This window comes from Mustela nigripes, chromosome 15 (assembly GCF_022355385.1).
Source record: "Mustela nigripes isolate SB6536 chromosome 15, MUSNIG.SB6536, whole genome shotgun sequence".
Taxonomy (NCBI): Eukaryota; Metazoa; Chordata; class Mammalia; order Carnivora; family Mustelidae; genus Mustela; species Mustela nigripes.
Genome location: NC_081571.1, coordinates 51288410 through 51313509, shown reverse-complemented (window position 1 = coordinate 51313509; position 25100 = coordinate 51288410). Strand labels below are relative to the sequence as shown.

The window sequence follows — 25100 nt, the reverse complement described above, 5'->3', positions numbered from 1 at the left end:
GTTAATTTCCTATACAAATAACAGCAGGGAATCATTTTCCTATGGTGAGCTCATGTGTGTTAAGGAAACAAAATGTAAAGGCAGCAGAATAAATATCAATGATAGTAAGTCCAGAGGTGGAGTGTGATCCAGCCTCTTTGGTCTGTTCTGTCCACAATGAAAGCTGAGGATACAGCAAGAGCATTAGAGGACTTAGTAACTGTGACACAAGGGAAGGCTTTGATCACTCGCCTCGGCACCCCACGCCCACCCCCAACCCCCACCTTTCCCATCTCAGTAAGAGAAGCAGTCTCCTTCCCCAACTCAGGGATCTCTGAAGATTGCGCAAGTTCTTTAACAGCTTCCCTTAAAAAAGCCATACAATTAGAAAGCGCCATATTGCAAGATTTCTTTGCTATGGGTTCTTTCATTTTACAATTATTTTCTTTTTCAAAAAAAATAGGCGAAATAATCCAAAGTGTGGAACTGTGTGACGGCTTCTACAGAAGGAAGGCTATGTAAAATAAAAGAGAAGGCCATCTTGAAAACTCACTCGAGCAGTCTTCTGTTTTATTTGGCAATCTCCATTTAGTTAAAGAATTAGGGTTGTGGAATGGGATGATGGATACTTAAAACACCTAGGAATGCTAGAAATTCTTAATTACTGAGAATGGGTAAGAATCAATGTGTTGCTTTACTTAGATGTTCTTGTTCAAACCACAAGTGTCATCATTTTACCAGTGACTGCCAATTTTCATTATAAACAAAAATATAAAAACTTCCTTGAAGGAGATAGTTCAATCTTTGAAAATTTAGCAAGCACTTTGATATCTTTAGTACCTGTGACTTTATGATCAATAATAGTTATAATTTTCTGAATTCACAGATTTGGAAGTTATCAAATAAACGGGTAGAATTTTAATTATTATTGACCTAATGATAAGCCCTGGACTTAAAAAACAAACAAAAAAAATCCTTGATATTAACTCATTTATTTTTCATTTGTCTTTAGTAAAAGAGGATTTCAGAAAAATCAAGATGAAATTATATTGGTGATTTGGATTACTGGGATCTTGACTATTGATTAAATTCCGATTCCAAAGGAGCAAAAGCAGAGGAAACAGATTCCAGTTTTTGGTCCGTAACTCACCGCACAACTTTAAGTAATTCCCTTAAACTCCCTGAATATCAGATTCCCTCACCAATTAAAAGAGGAAGGTCAACAAAAGTGATCTCCTTACAATTTTCAAATGCTATGATTTTATGATTGTTAGGATGCAGAAAGACAATAGTGAACATTTTTTTTCTTTAATGGAATTAGTGGGAACGTGGATCAATTAAGGTTAGGAACCTAGATTGTAGTTATCAATACCACTGACTAGCTGAGTGAGCCAAATTAAGCCCTTTTTGAAACAGGAAGGAGTATAAAGAAATTAAATTAAAGCTGAATAATTTCATGTAACTCCCTTAGTAAGCTTTCTGGATCTCACTGTTCTTGTCTGAAATACGAAAGTGATTGACTAGATAAACTCTGGAAGCTTCTAGCTCTAAATTTCAATGTCTCTGTAACATTGTTACAAAAATGTTTTGACCATTTCTATTTTCTAGATTTGCTCTATCCTAATGGTGGTTAAATCATCATTTTCTATACCAATCACTGTAAAGACCAGTTAATTACCAGGAAATCACTTCTGATCTATTTATCACTCTTCAAAATAATGAGTATGGTCTAGGTGTTCATTGCTAGGATAGCCAAATCTCGTTGATGAACCATTTCATTCATTTATATTCATTGAGTTTCATTCAGTAAATAGGCATTGAGTGTCTCTGCCTTCTTAAGTGATGACTAAGTCTTTTGACTAAAACATTCCACTTCTTTAAAAAAACAAAACCACTTACCTTCCCTGTGCTGCTTTAACCATAAAATTGTGACCACGGATACTTCCCTCCATTATAAGGGCTCTGATGACTCATGACATTTGCAAGGTGCACTGAGGTCCTTCATGGAAGGCACTCCATCTGTTGCAGAGTGTAATTAACATTATGAGTTTACCAAAGAAACATAAGAGTCATTGTTAAAGAGCATCGTGGGGGCTGTCTTGTCCTTTAGTCATAAGACACCTCTGATGTGGAGGAAGGTAATAATTTATAATAGCTCCTAAAAGTAACTTGGACATGAAAAGAGGTAGTTGTTTTTAAACTCAACACAGTCTTTTTATTAATTAGAGGAGCAGCCATGGCAATGTATTCAACATGTTTTATTTTTGAACTAATAAGAAAAACAATTAAGTACCATGCTCTGGAGGACATGTTGGCGTCTACGAATGCCAAAGAAGGTAATATAATATTCATATGGATTAAGCAAGCTATTCTTTAGGGAGTTCAGTGGCTACAGAGCTGGGAAATTCTGGTTCCTTTGATCAAGAGTGGAGAGATGCTGCCTCTACCATCTTTTATATGTGCTTTCATTCTGCAACACACAGAAGCAATGTCAAGAGAAAGGGTATCTATTTCAGGACTCTAGATTGCTTGGCAATGCTAAGTGAAAGGTTTCCCTGATCTCAGCACCTCCTCCAGGAGGCAGGAAAGGCTCTGGGGAAGTCTCAGGGATCCAGAGAATGGGTCTCAAGCAGTTCCTTCTGATAAGCCTAAAGCACCATGCACATTTAGGTCCTAACTGAAGATTCTTGGTGATGCTGCTGCTGAACATGGTGTTACTGATGGGGGTATGTGATTATTTTGACGGCTTGGGGACGAGAGCTAATTGTACTCACCATGAAACACAGTTGACAATTCAGTATCTCTCACCTTCAATAAAAGAGGGAGGGGAAAGAAGAAAGAAAATTTCTGGTCTTATCCAGAGACTCTAGAGACAGAAATAGATGAAAAGAATTCATTGATAAGCTTTCTGAGAACTTAATTAAATTAATATTTATCTATGTATTGTTCAAAAGCAGAACTTGAAGTAATAAGATGAAAGTAATAATAGAATGAGAATAAAATGTTATACATGTCCTTTTGGTATTTGGCATGTTTCTGGCATTGTTCTATGCTGCTATTAAAAGAATATGATTCTACTTTTCATAAATTTAAACCATTGAAAGGTTTGAGGCTAGGAAGGAAGGGTGAACAGTTAAAGCACAGGAGATTTTTTAGGGTGGGCAGACTATTCTGTATCATACTGTGATAGTGTACACACGGCATTATGTATTTGTCAAAACCCATAGAACTGGATAATGCAAAGACTGAACCCCAATGTAAACTATGACCTTTAATTAATAATGATATTCCAGTATTGGTTCATCACTCGTAAAAATGTGCCACACTAACACAAAATGTTAATAAAAGGGGAAACCGTGGAGGTAGAGGAGAGATTAGTTAATGTACTTCCTGCTCAATTTTTCTGGAAACCTAAAATTGCTTTTAAAAATAAAGTCTATTCATTTAAAGACATTTAAATCATCGCCTAGTCTAAAAAAGAAGGGAAAGCTTTTATGTTGCTATAAACAAATTCAGTTTAAACAAAAGGAAGTCAAGGAGGTTATATTTTTGAAAATACCGATGATCATCCCTTATTACAAAACAACACATCAAAGCCAAGCTTGACTGTAACTACCCCTTTAACCTGCAGGTATACTTGTCATGTTCAAAAGAAGCAATATTAACACGGAGTTTTTAGTTTATTTTGAACTAGAAAAATGAACTGAAGTACCGATTTTTAAAGTAAAGATCAGTGGTGATCGCTATGAAAACTATGCCTGTATTCCTCAATCCAGAACCAAAGATAAAATATTTCATATCATATAAGACTACAGTATTTTTGACCAGTGTAGATAACACATAAACAGGGAGGCAGCTAGATCACACAGTCAGCTGAATTCTATGTTCTCAATTCTTGGTACTTCCTATTCTGGGAATCTCATAAACCGAGATTCAAATGTCATGGGAAAGTGGAAGTGAATACACTGTTCTTTATGGTAAGTCATCTGGAATCAAATGGTTATGATATAGTAATAATATTTCATATTTGTGCAATGTCTTTATGTCCTGAGTCATCTCACTAATGGGTAGTCAGTTAAGTCATAAAACACAATGGTAGCTACAAGGAACAATTGTGTTAAAGTTTTGAGGATTATCAGGATCCAATCTTACAAACTCCATTAGGACTAAAACTATAGTTGAAGAAACACTCTCATGGTCCTACTTTAGATAGCATTGTCTTTTGAGGCTGCAGGGTAATATTGCAGTAATCTATCAAGATCATTGCGGTGTGGCTAACTCAGGAAAAGTCTTAAAATAGGTAAAATTGACTTTGGAATACCTTCAGGGATAACTAATTTCCTTTATTCTCAGAAACAGGTTCTTAGTACCCACAACTAACCAGGGATTTTTTTTTCCATCCTGCCCCTAAAACATTTGCTGCTCCTTGCCTCACCCCATTGTTTAAAGGACAGGGCCTAACCCATGGTGGCCCGTATAGTCCTACTCTCCTCATTCATGTTCCTGCTGCTCCTCCAATACCATCCATTGGCTTACTCATTCTTCACTGACTCCATTTTTTTTTTTTCTTACACTCATTCACTTCATCACTTATACATTCCATGTTGAGTGCCTATTATTAAACTAGATACAGGGTTAGGGCTCCATAATATTGCAGATGATAAGAGAGATGTGGTCCCTCTACTCATGGAGTTTATGAGTCTATCTAGATAGACAAACTTTAAACACGTATGACTCGAATGAATATTTAATTATAAAACTGAGAAGCGCTATATAGGAAAATGCCAAGTTTTGAGAATATGTAAAAAATAGAGCAACTTAACCTGAAGATGTCAGAAGATGTCTGAGTAAGAGTTGGCCAGGAGAAGTTTGAGGCTGTGATGTTTTTTATTTGGCCTAGCCTACCATCAACATGCTGAAACCTGCCAGTCTTGCATTTCCACTTTGGGACAAAGCTCCCTATTCCTTTTGAAATGCAATGAGCTAATCTGATTCACCATAGTATTGATATATTGTGGAAAAAACTCTTGAAGACACCTTCAAAAGAACCTCTTCTCTGACTCAACCCCATACGTTTATGTCAAAGGAGATATATCTGCCTCTCTGGTGTCCAAAGACCAGCTATCTCTAACTGAGGCAATGTAAGGTCAATTATGATGAGAAAGCTGATGAATGAGCTAACTTAGACAGAGTGGTTTATGCTGCCTCCTTTACCTTTATCTGGGCTGGACCAGACAGTGAGCCTCAGGTATATGTCACCATGGCCAAGATGGACATCTTGGTGCTTCTCTGGTCTCACAACCTATTTTACCAGAAGACAATCACTGGTGCTTCTCTGGTCTCACAACCTATCCTACCAGAAGACAATCTACCATAGAAAAATAAAAAATAAACTCATCAGTGGTGGTGACCCCTTCTGTCATTTTCTATAGATTTTCACAGAAGGACCTTATAGTTATCTCTTGGCCTTGGGCTACCTAATGAGATAGTCTTTATTGGAGCCATAAGAGCCATTAGAACCCAAATGGTTCCAGCATGATATTGGGCAGTCAGCAAACAGAACCCACAGGCACAAGTGTGAGGTAGTTTAACTCCAATGTGTCCCTACAGTGTCTTATGTCTCCCCCTTATAAACACCCCATATCACAGGCAACTGCCCACTTGGTGATACCTGTTTGGTGAAAGTCTACATTGTTATGTCCCACTTGTCAAAACGATATCCATACTTCTTAATCAAAACTTATCTGTTCTCTGTACCAGTATTTGAAAAACCTACTATCACTATGGTACAATTAGTCATTACATCAATTAAGAAGTCAGCCAGTAAAGTGGTGCCTGGGTGGCTCAGTCAGTTGAGTGTCCAACTCTTGGTTTCTGCTCAGGTCATGATCTCATGGCTCATGGGATCCAGCCCCATGTCAGGCTCTCATGCTCAGTGGGGAATCTGCTTCTCTCCCTCAGCCTCTCCCCACCACTGTCCTCCCAGCATAAATGAATAAATCTTTTAAAAATCATTTTAAAAAGTCAACCAGTAAAAATATATTGAATGATTGAAGTAGTTGTGTCCCAATATTCTTGTACAAAATACCCTCCCTCTACTTTACACTTTGACTTTTCTTAGCCTCATTTTTTTCTGTGGCTAAAATGAAGGAGTTGGACTTCAAGATGAGCTTTGAACTCCTATAATCTATTTGATATAAATGGGTTGTAAAAGTGTAATCAAAACATTATTTTTCTCACTGATATAGGTTTCTCCTTCCAGGAACTACAATGCACATAGGTCTACAAGTCTTCCCAACTCTGTGTCAGCTAGCAAGGTTTTTAATAATCTGCTTTTTTCCACCATCCTCTTTACGAGAACCTTCTCCCATCATTAGAACTCTTCCCCTTCTCTAAGTTCCTCATATTCTATTTTCCCAGGCCTGAAAGATGTGCATTCTGTCCTTTGTTTTTTCCTTATATTTATGTACTTATAAACATTATTTAGAATTGTTCTGTGACATTATATATGTATAGAATACCGTGTGCATTGACTTGTTATTTGTTTTTTGGGAGCAACACATTTTCTGATATCATCAATGCTAATGATGTATAGAACTAGTTCATCCACTTAAACTTCTATTTCCAATATATGAGTGTGCCATAAATTAATGATTCATTCATTTACTGAATATACATTTAGGCCATTTTCAATCTTGTGCCTTTACAATAGCACCACAAGAACAATCTTCTTAAATATTTCTTTGGCCATGTGTAAGAGTTTCTCCCAAGAGTAGATGCCAAAGCATAGAATTCCTGGTCACAGATCATATATATCTACAAATTTACCGGATATTTACAAGTTATATAAATGGCATGGAATTAGTATGCAGAATATAGAAAGAATTCCTAAAAATGTGCAAGAAAAAAATGATTAAATATAAAGTGGACAAATGATACAAATAAACAACTGAATAAAGAGAGACCCCACTTGGCCAATAAATATTAGAAATATGTTCAACTCAGCAGTATCCAGGGAAATAAACATTAAAATAAACAAACTCAGAAAGTGGGCCACTATTTCATACACCTCAAAGTGGAAACAATTTTAAAGCCTGGTGGGGGAAAAACAAAGGATACTGGAGCAGGAGTAGCAGAAGTCATCCTGTGGGATGACAATGAATGACTTACACTCTCTGGGCCTTTGTTATTTCACCTGTATAGTGAGGATGATCTCTAAGAATCCTGAAAGCCCTAACATTTCCCTAACTTCTTGCTGTTCAATTAAACATGATTCCACCAACACTGTATTCAGGAGGACATACAGGATATATTATTTGTCTCAGCCAGTGTGTTGGAGCCTGCTAGCATTGATGGACCCTATTTTGATGCATTCATTTGTTCTCTCTCTCTCTTTTTTTCCCAAATATTTATTAACTACATAGAACATACTGGACATCTGGCAAGTTGTTGCGCTCCTGGGGCAGGGAAGAGTGAAAACGAGAACCTCTTAAAGAGATCATACACAGAGATCACTGTTACGATGTGCAGGAGTGGAGAGGAGGAATAGGAGATGCTATAACGCAGAGCTAGTAGAAAAGGATTCCCAAACACAGCCCAGTAGAAACAAAACTGGAAGGTTGAGCACATCATCCACATATAAGGAGGAGCAAACATAACCAGGGAGAAGGCAACAATCGGCATGAGGGAAGATGGAGAGGTGAACAGACTGTTTCAAGAGTGGTCCTTAAGAGGTGAAGGGTGAAGAGGAAAGGCTGTAGGGGAATACAGAGTCCAAGAGTATACCGACTTTGTAAGCTATGTTAGAAGATTTAGCTTCTCTCTCTCTTTTTTTTAAAGATTTATTTATTTATTTGAGAAAGAGAGAGAGAGAGAGAGAGAGAGAGAATGCATGTAAGAGCATCAGGAAGGGCAGAAGGGGAGAGAGAAAAAAAAATCTCAAGTAGCCTCCCCCGCCCCGGCCCCCCACGCATGAAACCCACACCCTGGGATTTGATCTCACAACCCTGAGATCATGACCTGAGCCAAGATCAAGCGTTTATGTTTAACTGACTGAGCCACCCAGATGCCCTGAGAAGGTTTAGCTCTCGGGGCACCTGGGTGGCTCAGTGGTTTAAAGCCTCTGCCTTAGGCTCAGGTCACGATCCCAGGGTCCTGGGATCGAGCCCCGCATGGGGCTCTTTGCTCTGCCGGGAGTCTGCTTCCTCCTTTCTCTCTCTGCCTGCCTCTCTGCCTACTTGTGGTCTCTGTCTGTCAAATAAATAAATAAAATCTTTAATAAAAAGAAAAGAAAAGAAAAAGAAGGTTTAGCTCTTATCCTAAGAGCAAGGGGGAGCCACTGATGGCTTTAAGGCAGGTTTTAAGACTATGAGAGATTGAGGTAGAGTTTAGAGGTCAGTCTGAAAGGCTGAGGGAAAGGAACCCAGCTAAGAAGCCACACAGGAAATGGCACAGAGCCCTGGATGCAGAGAGGAGATGGGAGTGAAATGGTTAGATCAAGAGATTTTGGAGAGGTAGAATCAATAGGCCCTGGTTTGATTAAACACGTGAAGGAAGTGAAGAGGAAAAATCAGAAGGACTCTCAGGTTTATGGCTTGAGCAAATGTGGTAAAGGTGATATTATTCCCTGAGATGCAGGCCACAGGTCACAGGCCAGAAGGGGCTCACCAGGAATGAAGGGCAGCGGTCTACTAATTAGCATATGTGATTCTGAAACCCTACTGAGCAGTGCTGCCTAGAGATTAGGTTTGAAAATTCTTACTATATAGTACGCAATTGAAACTCTACTGGTAGATAATGTTATCTCCTTAGAACATCTAGATTGAGAAGAAAGAGCAAAGGAGATTGAGAACATGTCAGAGGGGTAGGAGGAAAAACCAGGAGAGTGCTGTCTTAAACACACACATACACACACACACACACACACACGAGACAGAGTGAGCAACAAGTGTCAACAGCCCCTGAGATCCACAGAATTTTCTATTTTTAAATATAGTTACCAATTCTCCTTCAAGGTGGGTCTTAGCAACAATAACCTTTCAGGAAAGTCCCATGATGGATCGTAGACTTAACCCTATCCCAGAGCTGACTTGGAGGGATCGATTCATGACTTCCCTGGGGCATTGGGGTGACTTATGGAGAATTTACCTTGCACTTGCTGTAGCCCCCAAGGAGCATCTGCCCGGATAAAAAGTGTCCTTTCTGGCTTTACCACGCTTGTCACTCACACCTGCATGGTCCCAGTGGGGAAGGCAGCCCTCATCAACTTGTTCTGCAGGGACAAATAAGAGTGAACAGAGAGCTACCAGACGATGCGATGCTGTAGAGTGAGGTAAGAAAGTGTCCCGCCGATATCAGCGGAAACTCCCCAGACGCAGAACGTGATGGCGCATTTAGGAATGTAGCCAACATGATAAGGAACATCTCCAGTTGTGGGGGGTGGGAGAGGAAGGCAACTGACAAGGACTCGGGGACCTTATTCAGGACGCACGCAGCACAGATCATGCCAGCATTGCTAGCTCTGAGCTCCCCAAAGAAAAGTGGAGCCGAATAAATGTTCCTCTGCTTCTTTAACCCCTTCCAAACCACCGCATGTTCTCCAGCAGGTGCCATTTTATACTGTTCGTCCATCAGCTACTCCCCAACCAAGCACCCCTGCCGCTCTTCAAACAAAGACCTTAACGTCACGGCTCTACTTATTTAAACACCAAAATACAAAACAAACAAACAAACAAAAATCATGATTCTTTTGCTCGCTGTTTCTTGACTACAAACTGGACAAATCACAGGAGAGAACCCATATGGAAATTTCAAATAATTCTGTCTCAGGGAAGTCAAGAGGGCAGTAGCCTCAGGGAAGGGTGATGAAAAATGTGAGGTTCGCAGGAGGCAGAGACCCCACGTCCTAGAAATCTTTCCCAAGTACTAACAGAGAGAGTGGGGGTGGGGGGGGGGGGAACACACACAATGTCTGTCAAGACCGTGTAACGCCAAGTGTGTATTTCAAAAGGTTAAGAGGAAGCAAAGGGCAGGCAGTGTCTATAGAAATTTTCAGTCGTGTTTTCAAATCACTCACGGGATCGAGGTGCTGAAAGACCTGGAGGCCGGGGATTTATGCATAATCGGATCATTCAAAAACCCAGAAATGGCTGCCAGAGGAAAGTACAATGTTCACTTTTGAAATCACAAAAAAAGCTTTGTTTTCAGCAGGCTGAATTGACTGAAGTTGAGTTTCAGTGAGGCATGTTTTGGCTTTGGGTGTCATTATTTAGTTTGGCATCCTCGCCAAGGAAACCTTTTTCTTACTTCGCCTGTTGTTTTCCTTCTGGTGCTACAACTGTGGAAGTCCAGGCAAGATCCCGATGCGGCTGCGTATTTAAGTGCGAACCGGCTCCCTGTTTACCTTTGATTCTGATGAAGGGAGTGGGGGCGCGCGCGGGGTCTTGATTGCTTGCCAGGACTTGTAAAGCCCATAGATGTGTGCCTTGTCTCTTGAATAATCTGGAAAATCAAGTTTAGCTGGTTTGATCAAAGGGTTTGCGAGTCCGTTGAGAACACTTGCATGCAATCACTATGGATCCTGTACACATCCACCCGCCAAAGGCCCCAAAGCTTCGAGCCCCGCCGGAGATAAAGGGTTATGTATGTTGCGCTTGTGAATACCCAAGGCGGGAATTCTCCATTTTACTGTCGCTGGCTGAGGTCTGCACCCGGGAGACACTCAGACAAAGAACACACCCTTAATCTGAGCGACCTAAATCGTGATGGAAAACTTCTCCAAGGCTGCTGCGATCCGCCCATTTCAGTCCGGGGTGGAGTGAGGGAATGAACGACCCCCTCGCTTCGCGCAGTTCATCCGGAGGCGGGAGGGTCGCTTTAAATAGTTTAGATAGTTTTAAATAATAACAGTGGAGCGTTTTCTCGTGTTTGGGGGGAACCCCTTTTTCATGGGAAGCTTCCAGCTACAACACCTGTGGAGGCAACTTTGATTTGAGATGGGGGAGGGGGGGGGGGGGGGGGGGGGGGGGGGGGGGGGGGGGGTAGAAAGGGACCGGTGCGCATTCTTTGTCATACGTCCTCCTTTCGGGCAGGTTGGTCACGTGGGCGAAACTTGAGTACTCTGTCAAGAAGTGATTCCCCAGCTCAGAAAACTGCAGGGCACGGTGTGAGAAAGGGGAACAATGCAAACCAAAAAAAAAAAAAAAAAAAAACCACGCGTCGGAACATCTGCATCAGGTCTGTCCGGTGCATGAACCATGCGATTAGGTCTCACCAGTTTATTCCAAGCCCCCATGCTTTGATTTCGATTTAATTCACTTAAAACAAAACAACAAAACAAAACAGCATCATCTCTCTTGGCAAAATTATAGACAACTAACTGCACTTCGGCCAGTGTTTCCCATTTTTTAAATAATCCGGGGCGCCTAGGTGGCTCCGTGGATTAAGCCGCTGCCTTCCGGCTCAGGTCAAGATCTCAGGGTCATGGGATGGAGCCTGGCTTCCTGCTCAGCAGGAAGTCTGTTTCTCTCTCTCTCCCGCAAATAAATAAAATCTTTAAAAAAAAAAAAAAAAGACAGTATTAAATAATCCTCCGCAGAGTGAACCCTTCAATACCCTCGTGTGCGCGGAGTATAGAGGAGAAACCTGCAAGAGACAATCCTTTCGACCGATTATGATTTCCTAACATAGACACTGTTTTCCTTACCACCGTGGAGCCTCATGCAACAACTGTTGGGGAAAGCTTTAAAAACACAGACACACACACTTGGCACACTGGCCTGGCATTAAACTAAATTACAGGTACAGTGGTGACATATGTAAACGGATCTGCCAGTACAAGTTACCAAATGTTATGCGCCGCGCAGTCATAAGCAATGCATTATTCAAGTTTTGTACTAATTAAAGAACTACTTTGTTGCTACGAATCAGTGTATTAAAAACATACATTCTTATTAACGGCGTTCCCAAGAGTTAGAAAGATGAGAGGTGGAGCTCGGGTTTCAAGGACCTATTATTAGGTTCCCAAAGTATTTTCTTAATCGCACGCATTTTTGAAGAGAAAGCTCTGAGTCCGTATCACATAAACAAGGTTTGATTGTGGGGTTTTAAATGGCTATCTTGGGGTTTTCTTCTTTGCGCTTTGTTTTTCCTTCTCATTCCACCGAATTTTTTTTATTTCTCGGAATCAGAACCCGAACCGAAGTTAAACATCATAAAGAAATTTGCTCTGTAAAACAGGACTTTTATTGGCTGAAAAGCATTTTTACAGTGTAATCTGCATTTTTGTAAGTCCTTGTAGAAAATCCCCACTGACTGAGCAGTGCTTAAAAACTTAAAAATACACAATGCCCATGACAGAGGGGCATAGTGGGGAGAAACAGGTATATCTGACCCTACCAGCCTGTTGTCACCAAAAAAAAAAACAAAGCCACTGCTTTTCTGGACGACCCTGCAACTTAGGTAAACCCTAGATCACCTAGCCTGGCCCCTTGCTCTTGGGGTGATGTCTGCTCTCTGCCCAATGGTGAAGCACAGACAGAACAGCACAGCTGTCTCATCTCAGGTCCAAGGACACCTTCCCAGATTCTCTGTCTCCCCACCATTTCTTCCCTGTAGCAGCACCTGAGGTTTGCTCAGAGTCTCTCCGTCTTCTCCATGCTCCCCAGTTTTTACTCTCACCCCCAAACCAAGTGTCTTCATTAAAACTTTTTTTTTTTTTTAACTTCCCAAGATGCAGTTCTTTGAACAACTTCTTCATCAGAGGTTCTCATGAGCCCACAGTTGCAAGGAGCCCTTTCACTTCTCTCAACCTGAAATGGCTCAGCCATTAAAGCCCCCTGTCCATTTCCTTGATAGCACGTTATCCCCTTAATCCATAGCTCTAGACCTTCCCTTTCTCTTGTTTTCTGGCTCATGCATGCGAAAGATTTGGCTAAACGAGAGGGGATTCAGTGTCACCCTTTCTCATTTGCACTTTGCTAGGCTTTCTTGAGTGGATGAGAATGAGGTGAAATTACAGCTAATTTGCCAGAAAGCGTATACTCCCATGATAGCACAGAACATATGAACATTCTCAGTCATGTGCGCAGGCTGGAAAAAGTTTAAGAGCCATTGCTAAGGCAAGCAAACCACACTGGCCTAGTTTCACTGGATTTGTTCTATAGTTTAAATTCTTGGCTCTTATTGAAGGCAGTTTTCCTGATCTTCCGTTTTTAGGTCCTTCTCGGTTCCTCTGAGACTCGCAATGACCTTCCGCCAAATGGTCTCTGATCTCCTCCACGTTCAAATAAAAGAAAACCGAGCACACCCATCCCTGTGTTTTCAGTTGGCTCCTTTCTTCTCTGGCTCATCGCAACTTCTCGTCCTTTGACCACCTCCAGTCTTCGTCTCGTCCCCCTATTTTTGAAACTACTTAGAGATCTCTATTGGTCTCATAATCGAATTCTCTGTGCCTCTTTTTTGAGATCTTCATCATCGTCCCAAGAGATTAACACATTCTGTAAATATGGATTGGCACAGTCTAACAGTAATACCTGTTTTCGACGTTGCTGCCTGCTTTCTCTCCTGGTATTGACTCCTGTTCCGTTTTCTTTCCCGTATAGCCTTCTGCCTCTCTGCTCATCCCTCTGAAACCTTCCTCTCTGAGTGCTCCTCCTCGCTCTCTGGTCCTGACCCTAGCCCCACCTTCTCGAACTTCATCAAGAATTTTTTGTTCCAAATTACTTTTTCATTCTCTCACATCCTCCCTTCCTCTGTGATAGGGTCTGTCTTATGTATCCCTTTTCCTCCCAAACTTTCTTCCTTTCTCCTCTTTTTTAGAATCCGACATGGAAAAATGCATCCTAACTCCAGATTTATCAACACTTGGAACACCAAGTGACAAAGCAAAGACATAACTTCTTTTTCTCTTTAGAAAAGGTCCTTTGTGAAGAGCTTCCCCAACACAGTTGGCAGCAAAACAAATTCTATAAATTTTTTTTCTTGAAATTGTGACTTAGAGTAACTTGTGAGCCTTCACAACGTTTTGCCATAGACTCACCAACTCTGTCTTCCAGAGTCTCATTTTACAGATTCGTCCTTTAAAGAAAAAAAAGATTTTATTCATTTAATATTTAAATTTAATATTTAATATTTAAATATTTAAATAATATTTATTTATTTATTTGACAGACAGAGATCACAAGTAGGCACACAGGCAGGCAGAGGGGGAGGGGGAAGCAGGCTCCCCACTGAGCCAAGAGCCTGATTTGAGGCTCAATCCCAGGACTGAGATCATGACCTGAGCCAAAGGCAGAGGCTTTAACCCACTGAGCCATCCAGGTGACCCCAGATTTGTCTTTTTTGTGAGGATTCCTGAGTGATTTGGTGTTGGGTGGAGGACCAATGGTTGTTTTTAACACACACTTAGGCTTATCTTACAACGGGATTTATTGACTTGAAAGCTGATTTTTTATTTTCACATAAGCAACATCTTTCTAATAATAATTATAACATATAGCTTCCCAATTAGGCATTCATTATCTTATTAAAATACTGATGCTTGGAATTTTTTTAAGAAAATGTTTGCTTTATTTTATATTAAAACATGTATACCCCAGTAAAAACTTTGAACCACTCACCAAATGACCAGCTTTATTTTTGGTCAGACATCTCTAGATAGTAAGTTCATCAAAGACATAAGTCTGCAGCGAGTACTGACTTTAAAAAATAAAACAAGAATATCTTATAGACTTCTGGAACTTAACATGTGTTAAATGGAGTCATTATTTTTTCTCTCAATTCTATCTAAAAATTCTATGACCATTTCTATGCAAAGTCTTCCCAAATCTACCTTAAACCCTATGCACTCCCAGAGCCACAGATGGAGATTCTAACTACCGACTGCCCACCTCCACCTAAAACTACCCGGGCAAACAGTGGGTCCAGAATGAAGCCCTCTTTCCAATCTGCTGCTCATATGGGCTGTACCTTACAAGAACTCCAAGCATGGTCTGATCCACATGCTCTGGAGGCACCAAGAATGGAGACACATATGTCAACTGAGAGGTGGAGGAAGGCTTCACCTGGAGGTGTTTTTTTAGAGCTGAGTTTTGAAGGAAGAACAGAACACTCCCAGGAGGTAAGTTAGGCACAATAAGAGAACATGATGAAGACAAAAATCCCAAGAAATGGTTCATTTCCATTCCTACTGTATAGACTCTGGTTCCAGTCCTCATCAAGCCTTCCTTGCTCTTCCCCTCATTTCTGGGATCTTCCATCCCCCACAGAGATTAATCTCTATCCATTCTCCACCAGGACTTCACGCTCCAGCCAAACTTAAAGACTTTCCCTCATATCGCTCCTCTACTTGGAAAGCCCTCTGTTCCCTCTCTGCCTGTAGAGGTTCTACTCACCATTCATCTCTATCAAGCTTCCTCGAATCCTCTGGGCAAAATAAATGGCACTTTCTTTTATACTATCGTTTATAGCATTTGTCACAGCCAGACCTGTGTTGGACTTGGCCGTGTACTTGGCCATCTCCCCCGCTCCACTATAAACGCCTTGAAAACAGGGACCATGTCTTACTGATTTGTGCCTCCCTCGTGGTGCCTAACACAGTGCCTTATATGTGGTAAGTTCTCCATTATTACCTTTTGAGTCAAGTTGAATAAATGGTTACTGAATGAAAAAAAAATTACGCATAATTCTATCTATATAATTAGCGCTAAGCTGGTACAGGTGGGTGCTATGCCATCCTTTTTGTTTCCAAGTCTCAACTTGCTGTTGAATCATTTGTAGATTTCCTGACAGATTATTTTTTATATTACTAGGATTTAGTGGTGTAAAAATATGATCTAACAACTTGACTTACTGTAAAAGTAGTTCCTTAATTTTGTAATCTGTGTACAGTAAAGGTTCTAGCTGTGTGTTATTCTTCTATCTTAACAAGTAAAACAATTTTAGTTTTAGGGTGGGTTTTTCTTCCCCTCTGGTCTCTTGATGTCAGCCCTTTAAGCTCAAAAGGAATGATTTTATTCCTACATAAGGTGATAAAAAATAGGCTGCAGATGAATCTTGTACCACACTTATTTTATGGCCCACACTAAAACACATGTTCAACAGTCTGCACGTAAACTGAATGTTTTGGTACAGATGGTCGTATCTTGCATTAAATCTTCAACAACTTAAACTTTCCTGCAATGAATAAAGTCATAACAATAATATTGTTTCTGTGTGGCTGTAGGTGATTGGAAGTAAGTAAAATACCATGGAAGTTTGATTGACCTTGGGCCATTTCCATGGTAGTAACCTGACTTCTCAGCTCCTCCATTGGGAGGGGCATCTTCGTAGGTTGGGGCAACTTGAGCCAATGAGACATTTTTAGTCACTTGCTTTCTGATTTTAGCCTTCCAGGTAAATCTTTTGTTATGCCTGAGCCACTTAAAAGGTAATTTCACTTAGATTAGTCCATGACTATATGAACACTGTTGTTAATATTTCTCTTCACATTCTATTTTATAGTAAATTCTTTCTGTCCTTCAAAACAAATCATATGCAACTAGTTCCAAACAGAAATCTAAAAGATTGGTAAGGAAGTCTTCCTTCACTAAACATTGATTAAAATATGGTCTTTTAAAGTCCTTTCTCTGTTTATAAGATTTAAGAAGATCCTTTTGCTCATTGAATTATGCCAAAAACTAATGACCCAAATGCCTCGCAAACACACCTGAGAATTTAATAGTTTCAAATGAAGAGCTATGCTACAGGCTTTAAAAATACAACTCCTATGTTTCAATCACATCTTATCGATTTTAACCAAACATATCCATCTCTCTTAACCCGGTCCTACGTATCTGACATAAATCTTAGTCTACTCTGCTTGAAATACCAAATACTTTAGCTTACCAATAAGAGCAAATTCTTCATTAAGAACAAGTCTCTTGGGGTGCATGGGTGGCTCAGATGGTTGAGCATCTGCCTTCGGCTCAGGTCATGATCTCTGGGTTCTGGGATCGAGCCCCCATCTTGGGCTCTCAGCTCAGTGGGGAGCCTGCTTCTCCCTCTGCCTCTCCCCCTCCCCCTGCTTGTGCTCTCCCTGTCTCTCTCAAATGAATAAACAAAAATCTTTTAAAAAATAAATTAAATAAATAAAAACAAGCCTCTTGAAGTGCCTTCTATGCTTGGGGTTAATCCTGAGGTGTTCAAGAATCAAAGAAAAGCACAAAGGAACCTCAGTAGGGAGTTTTTGTGGAGAAGCAGTACTGATGGAGACAGACTTGAGTTTGGGGAGTAGGCACAAAGGTTGCAAATGGCAGATGGCAGAGTGATGAGAAGAGAAACACTGGCTTTGCAAGTGGTAGAACTGGGTTTGAGTCCATACTCTGTACTTCCCACTGAGCTCGGTGCCCAGGTCTTTGCAAAGCCTTCAAGCAACTGATGTGTCCTCTGTGAGCCTCCACGTAGGAGACGTAGCACTAACAGACCATAAAGTATTTTTTAAGGGCAAGATGATAACAATTGTTATTAGCAATGTTATTAATGATCATATTAAAATATTTCTCCTGTTTAAAATGCTGCAGGGACTTCTCTGTACTTACAATAAAATCTAGACCTATCATGATCTACGATTCCACTATGAACCCACTGTTCAGCTTTAGCTCTCTGTTGGTCGCTGCTCTTCAGCCATACTGACCTCCGTCCCTACACCCCACATGTTCCAAGCTGAACTGGGTCATCTGTGCTTTACATTTCCTCTGTAAATCAATCTTTTTCTCTCTCTCTTTCTCTTTCCACCCCAACAACAACAACAACTAGAAAATCTTCAGATCCCAACTCAAACATCTTAGAAAGGTTTCCTTGAACCATTTTATCTAAAGTAAGATCCCAAAGTTTCTCTGCCTACCATATTCTATTTGGTTGCTTCACAGTACTTACTGCAATCCAAAATTATTTTGCTTAGTTTTTGGGGTTTTTTTTCCCCCTGGTTAACTATTGGCTCCTGAATCATCAATTTTTCTATTGCACTGCATCATTCTCATTGAACAACTCTCATTGCACAATAAAACAAAACTTTCTGACTTTCTTTCTTTAGTTGTTACTGCAGAACTCATTGAAAGGGTTCTGAGCTTGCTAGTTTTATTTCGTTTTGTCCCATTCTTCCTTGAACTTACTCCAGTCAGGCTTTTGTCCCCCAATCATTTGATGAAACTGCTCTTATCAGTGTCACTAATGATGCCACCTTGCCAAATCCAATGGACAATTCTCTTCCTATAAAACCCTTTGTTCCTTTGATCAATAGCATCTGGAAATATTGCCTCCTCCATAACATGGCTTCTTTCCTTGGTCACCTGGACTTCATTTGTTCTTGGTTCTCCTCTACCCTCACAGGGTGCTCCTAGTCTCCTTTGCTAGGTCTCCACCATCTTGGAAGTCAAGAAGCTGGGCTCAATCTTCAGAACACTCCTATATCTACACCCACTCCCTAAGTCACTTCATTCAGTCCTATTGCTTTAGTGCTATCTCTGCTTTGGGCTAACATCGGATCCCTTCTCCATAGGAATCTTTATTTTCTCGAAGGGCTCTGTCACCCACAACATAGTTGTTACCTACCTAATGTTATTTGTCAAAAAACAACCTTATTACTTAGGCAGTCAATGATGTGGCGCCCCACTCTTGTAGAAACACAGATTTTCAAAACATAATAAAGACCTTAGTGAGCACTTAGCCTCTTTTTATTATTTTACAGAAGGAATTTGAGATACTTAGAAGTAAATGACGTTTCATAAGCCACACAATCACATGGAGCAGAGACAAGAATCCAAAGTTTCTGATTCTTGCAATTCCTAAAGTAATGTTCCTCTAATACCCAATCATATCTGAGTTTTCACATGAACATTTGTGCCTAAACATCAAACATCACAGAACTGCAAAACTAGCAATGACCTTAAGCATCTTCATTGCAACTGTCTTCCTTTGTAAATGGGAAACGATTGCATAGGACCCCGCTGCCATTTAAGGCAGAAGAAACGTCTCCTACTGCCAGTCCCAGATTTGGACCTTCAGGCACAAAGAATGAAAAAATGACAGGTTTCTTGAAATGCAATCTGTGCTCTTAAACCACTATTGATCTAAATTCTGCCTTCTCTTTTATTTGTCTTTCTTCATCATCCCAGGGTATTTTTCTCTTCTCATTCATTATTAGTAAGGGTTATTTCATCTGCTATTCTTTTGAAGGCTTGCCATTCTGAAATGTCACATGGAGTAGTATTTATTTTGGCTTAACAGCAATTTCTCTTCACAATGGCCTGTCCTACTCTGTAACATTTTGTTCAGTTGGTTGGGTTGTCAACTTAGGATGTTTGGTGATAAAATGCTGACATATTGCCTATTTATAGGCTGTCATGCCACTTTCTAATTGGTTGGTTTGAAAATAACAGTTTCTTATTCTCTGGATGGCTTCCACTATTTGTTTCAATGTTCTTTCTGGGCAATCCCACTGGTTGTTGACTGACATCAAAACACTCGGAGCTGTTGTAAGCTACTGTGCTTTGTTTCTTCTAATCTCTTATAGCCCCACCTGATCAGGAAATGTCAAGTCCCTGCCTTCACAATGTAGGACAGTTCAACACTGAAAGCAACCTTGTTCCCTGGGATCACTTTACCTTGACTTTGCCATTGCCCTTGTTAATTTATTTGAAAATTCTGTGATGAGGTGCCAACAGCTTCATGACTTATGATGGGTTAATATAGTTGACCATGGCTTTGCTCACCCCACAATATTGGACATGATGTTTATTGATCTTTTACTATCCTAAAGATGGCTTAAATACCACCATTCTTTCCTAGAACTTCCCTCATTTTGCTTTTCTTGCCTCATGTTTTCTCAGTTCCCAGTTTGGAAATAATTTCAAATTTCATGTTCAAATTTCATTTTTCCAAGACCAATGCAAGCCCTAGTTCAACACATCTCTTTCTATATCCATCAGATTTTCCTTCCTTCTGACCCAATAAGTAGAGATATCCCAGCTCCTTGCCTTCTTTCCATTCTATCATCTTTCTGCTCCAGGAATTTGCTTTTGTTAATTCCTGCCTCTTCTGCATGTTTAGGTTCCCCCATTGAATTTTTCTGTCTCTTCTGCCTTCCAAAAGGCATCTTGAGAACCCATCTACCTTCCCCCTGCCTACAGTTTACTTCTCTTGATTGTCAAACTTCTCACCCGCCACCTTCTACCCTGCTGCCTCAATCTCACCTCATCTTGGTCCTTCCCCAGCCCACCCCCTTTTCTGAAACAGCTTACTGAAAGGGTAGTGATGACCTCCTTAATGGTAACTGGAGCCTCAGTCCATCCCATAGGCACCTTTGTGGTGTCATCTACAGATTAGACCCTGCAGCCCAGGCAGGATCTCCCTACTCCATGTGTGGTTTCACTACATCCCTTGGATTCTTCTTCTGGAGAAAACCTCTGCTGGGTTTTCACCTGCCTTCTTTGCAGGTGCCTTTCTTGCTCCTCAAAGTATGAAGTTCTCCCAGCGGTAGCCCTGCCTCCAAGCCTCTCTAACTATACCCCCAGGAACTTTATTTTAAAGCCTAACTGTGAAACAATGTGTGAAAACTCAGCCCCAAACTGCCCCCCCAAAAAACTGGCTGTCCCCTCACACTTCTCTATAAAAAGATCACCATTTTCTAGGTCAGAGAATCTCAAATTTTCAGAGGTACCTGTATAGGTTTCCTCTTACCTGTAGTCCCTTAATCTATATTCAATCAGACACAAAGTCCTATTTTTCTTTTCCCACAAAGACCTCTTTAATCTAACCCTCTATTGCTGTTGTTCTTAATCCCTATTATTACTTTTGTAATGTGGACATTTAATTTCTCATGCTAGATTTAATGCAATAGCTTCCTAACCACTATCTTGGCCCATAACGCCATCCCTCTCCCCAGTCCTATTCTCCTCCCCCTCCCCCATTTCTTTTTACGCATTATCCTAACATGCTTTTTTATGGTAGTTTTCATGATGTCATTATCCACATCAAAAACCATCCCTGGTTACCTATAGACACACATGGTTCACATTTCTTAATGTGCCATTCACTAAACAGCACTTTACTAAGAAATCTGCAGTATGTCAATTATTACACACACACGCACGTGCGCGTACACACACACACGCACATGCACACACACCCCTCTAAGGAGTAATCATTATTGATCACATTTTATAGATGAAGAAATTGAGGATTAGCAAGATGCTTTCTTGCTCAAAGAAAATTAGTGAGAACTGTTCTAGGATTCAAACCCAAGATTCAAAGGGGGCTCTTAATACCTAAGACAGATTGTTTCTACCCTTGGGCACCAACCTGCTTTTCAGACTGCAATTCTTTACTTGTCCTCTCCACAAAAATGTAACTGGCATATCCCTATCTTTGTATTCTCTTCCTCTCCATCTATACCCACTCCACTGGGACCCATCCTAAACCACTTGGGCCCACATAACTTCCTTTCCCTCCTGGACACATCCTGTCACCGTCGTTCATTTGGTTAACCGTAAGTTGCTTGGTGGTGTGTCTTGCAATGTTGGCTTCCATTGCTATGACACTCCAGTCAGTCAGACAATATACATTAATATATATTGCCTCATCAACTACATCATGGGGAAAACAATTTCGCTTATATGTTTTTAGACCCACATCTCAACTTTTTCAACTGCAACTCAATAATTTGCTCACAGCACATGTTAATCACGTAGGTGATGATATAATTTTGCTTAATGCCTATTATACATATAGCAACATAAGTTCTTTTTTTCTTTAAAATTTATTTTTATTTTTGTGGTTTATTGATAGGCATTTACGCATCTCCTTTACAGTAAACAGTCTAGCTTTTGATGCTGTTTATATTGCTTTTTTTTTTTTAGCTTTATTGAGGTTTACTAGACAAACAAAAATTGTATATGTTTGAGTAGACAATGTAATGTTTTGATAGACAGATAATTGTGAAATAATTACCACACTCAAGCTCAGTAACATATCTAGTTATCACCTCACACAGTAACATCTTTGTGTTTGTGTGGGAGAACAATCACCATCAACCCTCGGCAAATTTTGAGTACACAATCCAGTATTCTTAACTATAGCCACCTTGCTGTGCATTAGATCTCAAGAAATTACTTATCCCTTAGAGCTGAATCTTTGTGCCCTTTGACCAACATCTCCCCCTTTCTTCTAACAATCTATGCTCTTCACAGATGACTTGACTCCTTCCTCTGTGACCTAGTGTCTCCAGAAAATTTAAATTAGGAACTATAAATACTTCCTAAAAAGAAGGCACAAGGTAGGAACGTGTGGGTGGCTGAGTCCGTTAAGCATCTGTCTTCAGTTCAGGTCATGACCCCAGGGTCCTGGGATTGAGTCCCACATCAGAATCCCTGCTTCTCCCTCTCCCTCTGTCTGCCTCTCCCCCTGCTTGTGTGCGCATGTTCTCTCTCTGACAAATGAATAAATAAAACCTTAAAAAAAAAAAAAAAAGAAGGCACATGGTGGAAAATATCCAAATAATATGTAATCCCACACCAAGCATACCAGATCTGTTTCAACATCCTCTAAATTTTATAATTAAAAACTACACTACTACTTTTGTGTCTTTCAATGTAGATATCCTTTATTCCCTAACATGAAAATAACCAATGATATGAACACTATTATAAGCATTAAAAACTTAGCGGGGTGAAAAGAAATCACAGTACACATCCAGAGAAGTAAATATGCACTATTTTATCTCTTTTAAGTTTCCTTTGATTGGTTGTAATAAAATTTGGTATTTCAGAGGGAGAATCTCCTAAACAGCAATTCTAAATAATGATAAAGCAGTGTTTTGAAGGCGAATGAAAAAGCAGCTCTGTCCAGAAGATACAGTCTTTACAACTAGACTGAACACCCCTGGTAAATATTACACGAAAATGATTCCTTTCTTTCTGACTTTATTGGTATAATTGACAAGGACAGTTGTGTTTATTTAAAGTGTACAACATGGGGCACCTGGGTGGCTCAGTCAGTTAACGTGTGTCTTCTGCTCAGGACATGATCCCAGGGTCCTGGGATCGAGCCCTGCGTTGGGGTCCCTGCTCAGCGGGGAGACTGCTTTTTCCTCTCCCTTTGCTGCTCCCCTTGCTTGTATCTCATTCTCTCTCTCTCTCTGTCAAATAAATAAAATCTTTAGAAAAAAAATGTGTAAAACATGATTTGATATACATATACGTTGTGAAATGATTATCATAATCAAACTAAATTAACACATCCAACCCCTTATGTAGTTACATTTGTGTTTATGTGTGTGTGTGTGTGTGTGTGCGCACTGAGAATGCTGAAAATCAGCTTTCTCAGCAAATTTCAAGTACATAATATAGTATCGTTAAGTATAGTCACCACATTGTACATTACCCTCAGAACTTACTCGTGACTAAAAGACTGTACCCTGTATCAACAACCCTGCATTTCCCACACCCCTCAGTAATTGGCAACCCCCATTCTACTTTCTACAATTTCAACTCTTTTTCTCTTTCCATTCCACATATAAGTGATACCAGGCAGGATTTGATCTTCTATGTCTGGCTTATTTCATTTAGCATAGTGCCTTCCAGATTCATCCATGATGTCATGGACTTCCAAACATCAGGATTTCATCCTTTTTAATGGCTAGAAAATATTCCATTTTATATTACATTTTCTTTATCCATTCATCCATCAATGGACACTTAGATTGTTTCCATGTCTTGGCTACTGTGGATAATGCTGCAATAAACATGGGAATGCAGACATCTTTTGATGAAAGATAGATTTCATTTCCATTGGATATATACCCAGAAGTGGGATTGCTAGATGATATGGTGATCCAAATGGTTTGAGGAACCTCCATACTGTTTCCCACAGGGGATATACCAATTTACATTTCACCAGTGCACTAAGTATCTCTTTTTTCCACATCCTTGCCAACACTTATATCTTGTTTTTTGTTTTTTGTTTTTAAATATAGCCATTCTAACAGGTATGTCATGATACCTCATTGTGGTTTTGATTTGCATTGACTAGTGATTATTGGTGTTCAATATCTTTTCAATCTGTTGGCCACTTTATATGTCTTCTTCAGCAAATTTTCTACTCAGGCCTTCTGCCCATTTTGAAATCAGATTATTTTATTTTTTTACTATTGAGTTATAGGAGTTCCTTACACGTTTTGGATATTAACCCCTTATCTGATATATAGTTTTGGGCAAATATTTTCTCCCTTTCCATAGGTTCCCTCTTCATTTCTATTGACTATTTCTTTTGCTGTGCAGAAGCTTTCCATTTTGATGTAGGCCAACTTGTTTATTTTTGCTTCTGTTGCCTTTGCTTTGGGTGTCAAATATCTGTGTTCTTTTGTAGCTTACTGAGCTTCCTTCAGACAATTCGTTTGAATTCTTTAGCCAGCAATCTGTAGGTTTCTCTCGTTTGAGGTCAGTCCCTGAAAAGTTCTTGTGTTCATATGGCAAGGTCTTATTTCCTTCACTGTTCATGTTTTGTAGCCATGGGCTGTTGTCTGCATGTTTGTTGGAGCCATTACCTCTTCTCCACTTTATGGATTGGTTTTGGTAGGTGAAGACCTTTATCTACAGGTGAGAGTGAGGGAGCGGGCTGGGTGGTTTGTGGCAGTTGGTGACCTGGGAAAGGATCAGTCGTGTAGTCTGCACAGATCTGGCAGCTAATGTCAGTGTTGGCAAGGGTCCTCAATACTTAAGACTGTGGGTGTCCACCAAAGTATCTAGGGCTGTTGAGAAAGCTGCTGGGGATCATCTGATCTCTTTTTCTCCCACAGTGGATGCCATGGCCCAGGGGAGGACCTTCAGATGCTGGGTCTGGCTCATGGACACCCTAGCAGTGGCGTTGGCATTAGTATCTGATGCCTGGTTCGCCGTGGAACACCCACAGAGCTGGGGTTCGGCATGCAAGTGCACACAGAACGCCGGCAACTCCAAGTTCTGGGGCACTCGTCAGCCTGCAGTAGTGGTAACTCTGGTGCCAAGACACGGGCATAGGCAGAGCAGCTATGGGATCATTGTCTGGTGCACCTAAGCGCAAAGAGCAGCTACAGAGGCAGGGTCTGAAAT

The 25100-nt window shown here is 40.4% G+C and overlaps 1 long non-coding RNA gene across 1 annotated transcript; it reads right to left on the bottom strand.

Annotated features, from left to right (window-relative positions):
• Positions 1 to 2766: 2766 nt before the first annotated feature.
• Positions 2767 to 10103, bottom strand: LOC132002823 (uncharacterized). The gene is made up of 3 exons (XR_009400027.1): positions 10055 to 10103; positions 9127 to 9250; positions 2767 to 2845 (listed from the first exon to the last, which is right to left on the bottom strand). It is a non-coding gene; the product is annotated as an uncharacterized LOC132002823 (long non-coding RNA).
• Between the last annotated feature and the right edge of the window lie 14997 nt (positions 10104 to 25100).